Source organism: Suncus etruscus, chromosome 8 (assembly GCF_024139225.1).
Source record: "Suncus etruscus isolate mSunEtr1 chromosome 8, mSunEtr1.pri.cur, whole genome shotgun sequence".
Classification (NCBI taxonomy): domain Eukaryota; kingdom Metazoa; phylum Chordata; class Mammalia; order Eulipotyphla; family Soricidae; genus Suncus; species Suncus etruscus.
Genome location: NC_064855.1, coordinates 35,246,121 through 35,258,803, shown reverse-complemented (window position 1 = coordinate 35,258,803; position 12,683 = coordinate 35,246,121).

The following is a 12,683-nucleotide window of genomic DNA, read 5'->3' as shown; positions in this document are numbered from 1 at the left end:
AGATCCTCTCCAATTTCTTTCTGAAGTGTTTTGAAGTTTGCCTGGTATAAGTCTTTCACTTTCCTTGTAAGGTTGATTCCTAGGTACTTGATGTTTTTTATACTATTTTAAATAGAGTTGTATTCTTAATATCTCTCTCCTCGACTTTATTATTTTTATAGAGAAATGCTACTGTCTTTTGTGTATTGACTTTGTAGCCAGCCACTTTGCTGTATTGGTTTATTGTTTCTAGTTTTACTGTGGACACTTTTAGGGTTTTTCATGTATATCATCATGTCATCTGCAAAAAGAGATTGTTTTAATTCCTCTTTCCTATTTGAATTCCTTTGATTCCCTTATCTTTGACTACTTTGTGACATTTTATCCTACATAATTCCAACAACAAACTCATAACCAGTGACACAAAACCCTATCTCCAGACTCCCAATAACTCTCCCTTTTAACCTTCCTTCCAAGCTCAGTTATTTGTATCAAATAATACATCATTATGCTTTGGTTGATTAGTTGACATTTTTCTCTATTTCTACTATTTTTCTTATTCTGGTATTTGTAGAAGAAAGGCATTCCTTTCATGCTGGGGAATTTCTCCCTCAGACACCTACCTCCATTCTTTTTACTTGTTCATTTTAAACTTATAATTCAGGAACCCATGGGCTATGCTAATATGCTCTTTATGGAGACATTATAAAGGACATTCACAATTAGTCAAGGCAGATAAATCCCTTATGCATTATGTTCAATGTTTCACGATGCCAAAGAATATGATTCCTCGATACAACGTAAGTCTTTATTTCATTATTTAAGAGCAAAAACTGTGGGAGAAATGGATATATTAAAACATAAATACATAAATACACACATATAACCATGAAGACCTAATACAAAATGAGAAGTTACTGATTTTTTTCATTGAAATGGGGCCACAACTTATAATACTTTGTGTGTATTTTTAGTGTAAGCTCCTGTACCCAAGATGATGCACAAAAAATTAACTTCATATTTCCATCTGCAAAATTCTAGCCCATCCCATTGATCTTCTCTGCTATGAAGAACAAATTTTTTTTAATTTGATTTTATTCAAACAATTATGATATTTAGAGTCCTCCATAGTTGAATTTCAGGGCCTTTCCCACCACCTGAGTCAACATCCACCCAACAATGGGCGTAGGGTACATTTTATCCCACCACCCTATGTCCCCTAAACTGCCAGTGTAACAGGCTCTTCTGAGTTTAGATTGCTAAAGTTTAGGTCACTTAATTTTATTATCATTGACAACGGCTTGGATATTTAGTTCTGTTCTTATTTATTTCGTTTCTCCAGTGCTTCTGAGACAACCTGGTCCCTGGCTCCCATCCTTTCTTTATGCTCTTCCTCTTAGTTTTATAGAAAAATGCTGGAAGACATAGTAAAATAATGGAAGCTGTGTCCCAACATTCCATGAAAAAAGTGGGAGCTCCAATATAAAAGATAAGAGATAAAAATACAATAAATAATAATAACTGTGTGGCAGGTTTATTTGGTTTGTTTGTTTTTGCATAGGCACAGTAAAATATAGGAAAAATATAAAGGAAAAATCTTTTGCCTAAAAATAGGGAGATCTTACCCATCAAGTACCCATCAAGTACCAACTTCAGGCTCCGGGCATAGTAAGTTGTCTAACACCAAAACCTGATTCCCTACTATGTGTTTGGGCACAAAAATAACATAAAAGGCTGCTACTTTACTGCATTTTTGGCTTCATGCTTTGCTCCTGGCCTGGTTTCATGCTTTTCTGCTTGAGGCTGCCAAGAAAGGCCCCAGCAGACATAATTTCTTCAGGGCTCTGCACAAGGTAGGGTGACTCCATACACAATGGGTGGAGCCAGAGGAGAGTGGCTTCAAAACAAAGCAGAGACAACATCCTCTAGCCCATGAACCGCACCACAACATGTAGTAAAATAAACACTACAAGCTTTTCAATGGGATAACAACTCAAGACAACATCCTGCATAAAGGATGTAAATGACAGCTCTGATGACTTGAAGAGTGCCAACCACCTATTTAGTCTCATATAAGGAGTTTAGAGTAGAAATACTGAGGATTTTCATATAACTCAAGGAGAGCATAAATCAAGCTGAACAGGCCACAAAGATAGAAATAAAAACTCCAATCTGAAATAACGTGACTTTAAAACTCTGTTTTAAATGATATTATTAAACCCGCAATAGAAAGTTTGTCAGGGGCCAATGAGGTGGCACTAGAGGTAAGGTGTCTGCCTTGCAGCACTAGCCAAGTAAGGACTACGGTTCGATCCCCTGGCATTCCAAATGGTCCACCAAGCCAGGGGCAATTTCTGAGCGCTTAGCCAGGAGTAACGGGTGTGGCCCAAAAAGCAAAAACAAAAACAAAAAAAGAAAGTTTGTCCAACAGATTAACAGCAGCTGAGGACAGAATCAGTGAGATGGAAGATGAGATGCAAAACAAACAAAGAAAAATAGCAGAGGACAAGAACCTTCAAGCAAGTGATTAGGCAATAAAAAAGTACTCAAAGAATGTGAACAGATAAAAATAGAAGTATTTGATAAACTCAACAGAAACAACATAAGAATCATTGAATTCCCAGAAACCCAAGAAGATAATCCCCAGGAAGAATCAACAGGCAAGGTCATCATTAGAGAGAAATTCCCAGAGCCAACGACTGCATGCAACAAATCATAGATGCCTGAAGAGTGCCAGTTAAAAGAGACCCAAAGAAAAATACCCCTAGGCCATTCTAGTCACAATGATAAATCCCACAGATAGGGATAAAATACTGAAAGCAGCAAGATCAAAAAGGTAAATTACATTCAAAGGAGCATCCTGAAGATGTTTAACCATCCCATCACAAGAAACCCTCAAATTCAAAGGCAGTGGTGTGATATAGTGACAAAACTCAACAAAATAAATGTGTTGCCTATTATATTGCACACAGCCAGACTCAGTTTCAGGTTTGAAGGAAGTGTATATGGCTTCACAGATAAACAACAGCTCAGAAACTTTACAGACTCAAAACCAACCTTAAAAGAAAAACTGAAAGGTCAATGTTAAGACAATATAGGCCAACAGACACATCAAACTTCTAAACAAAGATGACACTAAATACATGACTAATATCTCTCTCAATGTCAATGGAATAAATACACCAGTTAAGAGACACAGAGTGAGGGGGAGAGGTAAAAAAGAGACAGAGTGGCAAAAATATATCCAACTATATATTTAGAAAATAAAACAAAATATCTAGCCAAACTGTCCATAATAAATAAAGCCAGGCAAGGAGTCTGGTAGCAGGGTTCTCTTTGAATCAGAAGAGCCACTGTTACCAGAAGAGAGTGAGAACCAAGAAGAACATATATGTTCCACTTTGCTCCATAGCTGAACCTTTCTTCTAATCAATGAGTCACACCACAACAAATAAAATAACAAAAAAACTTCAAGGTCAGAAATAGAGAATAGCACAGAAGCCTACCACACTTAGTGCATGAAGATGGTACTATATATAAATTATATATAAGTATATGCCATATACTTATATAGTACATACTAGATAGCCCCTATATAGAGTACATATGTTGAGAAGTTAAAGTAGTCATGGATGGACATAAATAATATTCAAGAATAAGAATAAATAAATAAATGAATAAATAATACTCAAGATAATATGAGAGTAGAAATGATAAAACTTTAAACATAAATGACAGAATTAGGGGCTTCTTTAATAGTACAGTAGTAGGGCATTTGTCTTGCATGCAGCAGACCCAGGATGGGTCCGAGTTCGATTCCCAGCATCCCGAGCCTGCCAGGAGAAAATTTGAGCACAGATGTAGGAGTAACCTCTGGTCACTTCAAGGTGTGGCCCAAAACAAAACAAAAAGACAGAATTAAAAAACCTACCAGCCAAAATAAATAACTTACAAAGGGGCAGAGTGATACCACATTTGCCTCTAAAGCAGCTGAACTGGGTTTGATCTCTGGTATCCCATAAGTTCCCCTAAGCCTGGAAGGAATAATATATGAGAAAAGAACCAGGAGTAACCAGTGAGTGCCTCTTGTTGTGGTCCAACAAAAAAACAAAGATCCTCACTGTTACTGCATAGTAACAGCTATAACAGATGCTGAGGTGGGGAAATCAATGAGCTATAAGATGAGATGCATAATGTCACCATTCAACAGCAGAGGTGCAAAATCATCTTAAAAATTGAAGAAAAGAAGGAAAAGATCCTCAAAATATATTCAAGCTGACAGTAGTAATATAGGACAAATTCAACAGAAACAAGATAAGAAATGTTGGAATGCCAGAATAAAAATAAAACAAAGAAATGTGTATAAAATATACAGCTTAAGTAGGTGGTTAAAAATAAGTTGTCATAGATTGTCATAGTTCAAAGAGTGGAAGATGTACAAAGCATTCAATTCATAGAGGATTTGGTGATCAGGCACCTGAGACATTGGGACCCTTCTGCCCAAGCTCCCCTTTTTTCCTGAGGAAACCCTATTTTCTGAAAGCTCATCAGCATGTTTCCTGTGCTGAGGATGTCTCTGAGTTTAATGAGGGTTCTTGGGAGAGATCTGAGTGCTCTGAGCACCAGGTTGCACCTCCTCCTAGGCAGACACAAGCCTCCCTAGATTCCCTCCTTTGTCTACACAGGCGCCTCCCATGCAAATCTGTGCCTCAGACCCTGAGTTAAAACCAGGCCCACACTCACTCTCACTCAGGTTCCTTCTCTGCTGACAGTGTCTGAGATCAGGGAGTTCAGGGACAGGAAAATGCTTCTGCACTGGCTCCTCCTCTTTCTGGTGACAGCTCCTGGCTGTGAGTATCCATGAACAGAGGTAGGTAGGTTGAAAAGGTGGGGATGGTGCCTCTAAGCCCAGGACTCACTGGAGTTCTTTTTCACCAGGTGTTCTGTCCCAGGTACAGTTGCAGGAGTCAGGACCAAGCTTGGTGACACCCTCCAAGACGCTGTCCCTCACCTGTTCAGTCTCTGGGTTCTCTCTAACCAGCTATCATGTTCACTGGGTTCGCCAGGCCCCTGGAAAGGCGCTTGAATGGATTGGTGCTATATGGAGTAGTGGTGGCACAAACTATAAACCAAGTCTTCAGTCCCGACTCAGCATCACCAGGGACACCTCCAAGAGCCAAGTCTACTTAAAACTGAGCAGCTCCGTAATTGAGGACACAGCTGTGTATTACTGTGCAAGAGACACAGTGAGGGGAAGTGACTGTGAGCCCAGACACAAACCGGCTGAGAAGGTGAGTAGAAAGAATCTTTGGGGCCACCAGGGGGCGAACTGCTCTGAGGACTACAAGAGTGTGCTCAGGGGCATGTATGGGAGAGCCAATAAGAGGTTCCATTGCCACACCAACCCCCTTTCTTTTTTGCCCTACCATTCCTGTTGTTTTGTTGTTGCTGTTTGAAGTTTTTTTTTTATTTTGGTTTGTTTTTTATTTTTGTTTATTCTTTTAAATTTATATTTATAGCTTCTGGACAGGTTCTGCCCAACTTTCTTTTTTCCCCCAACAGACCCACAGAATTTAAATCATCTTGCTTTGCCTCATAGATTGGGGAGGGGGAGTGGATGGTACCAAGACCAAACAGTCGCATGAATTTGAATGGTAATAAAAAATGATCAGACCTAAACACCAAACCCAAAGTCAATGATAACAGAATCAAGAAACCCAATATATACCAAGGTATACACAAAGGGTACCTGTTACACTAGCAGTCCAGGGACAAAGGGGTGAAATGGGATGCATGCTGGGAAAAGGGATAGAGGGAGGACAACACTGGTGGTGAGAATGCCCTAGTACAATGCCACTGTGTACCTTAAATATAACTGTGAAAGTCTTGTAATTCACATTGGTCAAAATAAAAAAGTATTTAAAATAAAAAAGAGGTTCCACTTTACTTGTTTTTACTTAAATACACAAGGCACTTTAAATAGACCAGTGTTGCTATACCTTAGTATGCTCTCCTTCCTTCAATCACTGAGCAGGTTTTCTGTTCTCCATTCCTCTAAAGCATAAGTTAAGTGACTAACACAAATGTTCATGGTGAAAGGTCACAATGCAATATAAATTTATGAGTTTTTACCCCTATTAGATAAAAACTTATTTTCATACATAATATTTCTCCATTTTAACTGGTGCAGATGGGGTTAAAAATAACAAGCCAAACAATCCCAATATACCTAGTTCTACTCAGAACCCAAGAGAAACTTATCTACTAGAATTTCCTACTAGACAGATTTTTAAAAATGGTGAAAATTACCTCTAAATAAGGTACTTGCCCATGGAAATTATACCTATTATGGGGCCGGATAGGTGGCGCTAGAGGTAAGGTATCTGCAGTTCAATCCTCCGGCGTCCCATATGGTCCCCCAAGCCAGGGGCAATTTCTGAGTGATTAGCCAGGAGTAACCCCTGAGCATCAAATGGGTGTGGCCCGAAAAACAAAAAAAAAAAAAAAACCCAAAAAGAAATTATACCTATTAAGAAAAGACATCAAAATAAATTTATGAAGAAAATATTGTTAGGGTCTGAGCAGCACTGAGAGTCAAATATCACCTGTAATAATGTAAGATGCATAGAAAGTTTATTCAGCTAGCTGGGCCCAAGTCTCATGATGAGGACCCTGAGTAAAACATCCAAGCAATTTATAATTGACATGCTGTAGCAGTCTAAGCAATTCATTGGTTAATAAAACAATTTAACTTAGTAGGCATGATTGGTTCAATTTCATTCTCATTCCTTGACCCAATCCCTTACTCAGATGTCTCACATCTCACAAATAGCCTAACTCCTGACTCTCCCCCACTTATCTGGTCTGATACCATTTGGGCTGAAAAACAGAATGGTCTTCATAACAAGAAGGGCTTGACCACTCTACTGTATGAACTGATATCTCATATTCTTGAAGTTGGCCCAAGAATGCAAAGGGAAGCCTTTTTTTCTGAAAGGTAAAGGGGACGATATAAACACACTTATAAGCTTCTACAGGTTTATTGTGGCTATAGCTTCGTGTCTCAGAGGCTGAGAGTCTAACAATATACAGATCCCCTTTAAGTCTTTTGATACAAGTAGGGGTAATAAAATCAGGAGCACAGCTTCAGCTGTGACATGGTCTAGTGGAGTCTGAAAAACATCTCCAAGGAGTCACATAACAGGAAATGTTCTGGAATTGGGGTTTTTTCAAAAAAATCTAGTAGAAAGCAACAGTCCACAGAAAAGGGAGGTGGGAGAACAGGACCCACTGAGCTCTAAAAGTTGGAAACAAGAAGAAAGGAAGAATGACAAACGACAAAATGAAGACAACATATATGTCCTTCTCTTTATTTAACCTGTTATTTAGCACTCAGATACTGTGTAATACTTGTTTGTAAAGGTCTTATATATTTCTCAAGTTACTGCTTTCTAGAAAGGTTCCTGCATCATTACAATGCTTTTTGTATGTTATTGCCATTGCCTTTGGATCTGATATATATGACAGAATTCTGTTTATTTTATTAAATGGTCATTCACTCAGAACAAAGCCTGTAATATAGAAAGCTAGCAAAAAAATAGGTTATTTTTATTTTATTTCTTGATTATTTTCTTTCATTTAGGTCCTCTCATCTTGAGATATTTATTCTACCAATGAGCCAAATTATAGTTTCACCATGATGTGCATAATAATAGGGGAAATACGACAATTTAATCTTCATATATTCTATGGAGCCTGGGTCTCTCTCTATTTCATCAAACTAGGACCTGTTATACAGAAGGAAAACATGAAACTAAGTCTCTCCCTGTGTGAATGAAAACAGCCCAGCCCAGCCTCAGATATAGGAGAGGACTCAATTCAGGTGTTCTCAGGGGTTTCCCTCTGAGGTCACATAGAACAAACATGGAATATGGGCTGAGCTGGCTTCTCCTGGTTGCTGATTTGGAGGTAATTCTTGGTATCCCAGAGACACTGAGCAGGGAAGTGAGGGGAGAGAAGGAAAGTGATGAGACTTTCCTAAACCTGGGTGTTTGTTTGCAGGGTTCCAGGGTGAGATGCAGCTGGTGGATTGTGAGGGAAACTTAGTGCAGCCTGGGGGCTTTCTGAGACTCTCCTGTTTGGTCCTGTGTAGCTTCTGGATTTCTCTTCAACAACTACTGGATGGCATGGGTCTTACAGGCTCCAGGGTAGGGTCTAGAGTGAGTCTCAACCATTAAAAATAATGGTAATAAATGCTATGCAGTTCTGTGAAGGGCCAATTCACCATCTCCAGAGAAAACAGCAAGAACACGCACTCTGCAAATGAGCAGCCAGAGGGAGGATGACATGGCCCTGTACTACTGGGCAAGACACACAGTGGGGGGTGGAGAGTCTCTGTGGGCCCAGACACAAATCAAATGCAGGAGGAAGTAGGGGACCTTCAGTGGATGTTAGCCACCAAGAATGTCTGTGGTATCTCCTTTGAGGAAACACTGTTCAGGAGGCTCACGGACGGCCGCACCTTTATTTTGCGGGGCTCAAATCAAAACCGCACCTGTAGAAATTTAAGAGGTTAGCAATAAATGGCTCAAGACAGGAGACTTTGTTCAAAGGCGTTTAATGGGGTTCAGCACCTTCTTAAATAGAGAAGGTACAGGGGGCAGGCAAAAGGCAGTGTCAATCACTCTTTTCAGTGCACAGATTTATCTCATTATTCCAAATAAGGTATAAACACAGGACAGGTAGGTTGGAACAGGAACATAACACCATTCTCTAAAAATGTGGGCAGGGGGCGGTCATGCCAGATCCTGGGAAGTCGGTTTTGCCACATTCCTAAATTCTTAACAGATGTATGGTGGGGCAAAGTTCTTAAGGGATAATTTTGTAAAAACCCAATTTTGCACAAGGCAATAAAAGGTGCCTCATTAACTCAAAAATGTGGACTGGGGAATTCTGACTTCATTCCAGGCTGGGTTTCTCTTTCCCCTGGGCTAAGAAAAAATTTATTACTTGTTTCCTGCTGGTCCAAGGGTTTGTAGCAAACAGCACGTAGGGCTGGAAAATGGCAGAGAGGTTAGCAAAAGTGGCCACCGCCAAGTCACAGTAGCCAACAGGCTATTGTAGCAATGTAACCTCTTACTGACTCTTCCATACATACCCCCGAGAACACCTTTTTTGCAGAACAGATAGTAACAGATAGATATGATTCATCTGAAAGAGAGACCATATAAATTTGTGGACTTCCTTGTCTACACTTTCTTTTATTTCTATTTTTATCTTTATTTAAAACTGTGATTACAAACATGACTTATCCACTGCTGGTGGGAATGCCGTCTAGTTCAACCTTTATGGAAAGCGATATGGAGATTCCTCCAAAAACTGGAAATCGAGCTCCCATATGATCCAGCTATACCACTCCTAGGAATATACTCTAGGAACACAAAAATACAATACAAAAACCCCTTCCTTACACCTATATTCATTGCAGCACTATTTACCATAGCAAGACTCTGGAAACAACCAAGATGCCCTTCAACAGACGAATGTCTAAAGAAACTGTGGTACATATACACAATGGAATATTATGCAGCTGTCAGGAGAGATGAAGTCATGAAATTTTCCTATACATGGATGTACACGGAATCTATTATGCTGAGTGAAATAAGTCAGAGAGAGAGAGAAAAACGCAGAATGGTCTCACTCATCTATGGGTTTTAAGAAAAATGAAAGACATTCTTGCAATAATAATTTTCAGACACAAAAGAGAAAAGAGCTGGAAGTTCCAGCTCACCACAGGAAGCTCACCACAAAGAGTGATGAGTTTAGTTAGAGAAATAAGTACATTTTGAACTGTCCTAATAATGAGAATGTATGAGGGAAATGGAGAGCCTGTTTAGAGTACAGGCGGGGGTCTGGTGGGGAGGAGGGAGACTTGGGACATTGGTGATGGGAATGTTGCACTGGTGATGGGTGGTGTTCTTTACATGACTGAAACCCAAACACAATCATGCATGTAATCAAGGTGTTTAAATAAAAAAATAAATAAATAAAAAGGGGGAAAATTACATCAGCCAAGAAAGAAAAAAAAACATGACTGTACTTGAATTTTAATCAGAAAAAAATAACACCCTCTTCACCAGTACAACATTCTCATCACTAATCTACCTCATATCTGTCCACCCACACCCCCTGCCTGTATTTGAGACAGATATTCTGCTTCTCTCACTCATTAACATTGTCATGATACTTGTTGGTGTTCTACCTGTACTCACTCCTCCTTGAGGTGAGCTTCATATCGTGAGCAGGTCCTTCAGGCCTTCATCTCTGGGCATTATTATAATAATGTCTTTTATTTTTCTTACAATCCATAGATAATTGAAGCAACCCTGTGTCTCTCTCTCTCCTTCTAACTTATTTCACTCAGTATAATGATTTCCATGTCAGGGCCGAGGCAGTGGCGCTAGAGGTAAGGTGTCTGCCTTGACAGCGCTAGCCTAGGATGGACCACAGTTCGATCCCCCAGCGTCCCATATGGTCCCCCAAGCCAGGAGTAATTTCTGAGTGCATAGCCAGGAGTAACCCCTGAGCATCACTGGGTGTGGCCCAAAAACCAAAAAAAAAATTTCCATGTCCATCCATGTATAGGAAAATGTCATGACTTCATATCTCCTGATGGCTGCATGATATTCCATTGTGTATATGCACCACAGTTTCTTTAGCCATTCATCTGTGGAATGGCATCTTGGTTTTTTCCAGAGTCTGGCTACTGCAAATAGTGGTGCAATAAATATAGGTGTGAGGAAGGAATTTTTGTATTTCATTTTTGTGTTCCTAGGGTACATTCTAGTATATAATATAGCTTGATCATATGGGATATCAATTTCCAGTTTTTTTGAGTAAGCTCCATATTGTTTTCCATAAGGACTGGACTAGATGGCATTCCCACCAGCAGTGAATGTGAGTTCCTTTCCCACATGCCCTCCAGCACTTATTGTTCTTGATCTTTGTGATGTGTGCCAGTCTCTATGGTGTGAGATGGTACCGCATTGTTGTTTTGATTTGCAACTCCTTGATAATTAGTGATGTGGAGCATTTTTTATTGTGCCTTTTGGCCACTTGTATTTCTTCTTTGACAAAGTGTTCATTTCTTCTCCCCATTTTTGACGGGGTTAGATGGTTTTCTCTTGTTAAATTATGTCAGGAACTTGTATATCTTAGATATTAGCACCTTGTCTGACGAGTATTGGGTGATTATTTTATCTCAATCCGTGGATTATTTTGTATTCTAAGCACTATATACTTTGAGGTGCAGAAGCTTTGTAGCTTAATATAGTCCCATCTTGTTATCTGTGTTTCCACTTGTATGGAGAGTGCTGTTTCTGCCTTGAAGATGCTTTTTGTCTCAATGTCATGGAGTGTTATATCTATGTGTTGTTCAATATACCTTAAGGTTTAGTATCAGATATCCAGTTCTTTAGTCCATTTGGATTTGTCCTTTATGCAAGGTGTTAGATGGAGGTCTGAGTTCGTCTTTCTGCAAGCAGCTGACCAGTTTGAGCATACTCATGTAGTCCTCAGAACAGTTCTCCCCTGGTGGCCCTAAGGATCCTTTCTACTCCCCTTCTCAGTGGTTTTGTGTCTGGGTTCACAGTCACTTCCCCTCACTGTGTCTCTTGCACAGTAATACACAGCTGTGTCCTCAATTACGGAGCTGCTCAGTTTTAAGTAGACTTGGCTTTTGGAGGTGTCCTTGGTGATGCTGAGTCGGGACTGGAGACTTGGTTTATAGTTTGTGCCACCACCACTCCATATAGCACCAATCCATTCAAGCGCCTTTCCAGGGGCCTGGCGAACCCAGTGAACATGATAGCTGGTTAGAGAGAACCCAGAAACTGAACAGGTGATGGACAGCGTCTGGGAGTGTATCATCAAGCTTGGTCCTGACTCCTGCAACTGTACCTGGGACAGAACACCTGGTGAAAAAGAACTCCAGTGAGTCCTGGACTTAGAGACACCATTCCCACCTTTTCAATTTACATCTGTTTAGGGCTACTCACATCCAGGAGCCTCCACCAGAAAGAGGAGGAGCCATTGCTGAGGCATGTTCCTATCCCTGAATTCCTTGGTCTCAGATACTGTGTCAGCAGAGAGAGAACCCGAGTGATATTTAGTGTGGACCTGGTTTTAACTCTGGGTCTGAAGTGCAGATTTACATGAGAGGTGCCTATGTAGACAAAGGAGGGAATTTAGGGAGGCTTGTGTCTGCTTCCCCTGGGAGGAGGTGCAACCTGGTGCTCAGAGCACTCAGAACTCTCCCAAGAACCTCATTGGACTCAGAAACTTCCTTAGCACAGGAAACATGCTGATGAGCTTTCATAAAATAGGGTTTCCTCAGGGAAAATAGCAGCTTGGGCAAGAGTTCCCCAGGCCTCAGGTTCTTGATTACCAAATCCTCTAGGAATTTACTGTTTTCAATAACTTACAACAAGATTCTTTGGACTTCAATTTCTGAAAACTTCTTTTTATCCACCTACTTGAACTGTAGATTTTATACATGTCTCTGTTTTGTTTTCATTCTGATATTTCAATTTCTTGTCTTGTTTCTGTTGAATTTGTCCAAATTAATAATGTCATAAGCTTGAATATATTTTGAGGATACTTTTCCTTCTGTCCATTTCTCTAAGATGATTTTGCATCTTCTGCTG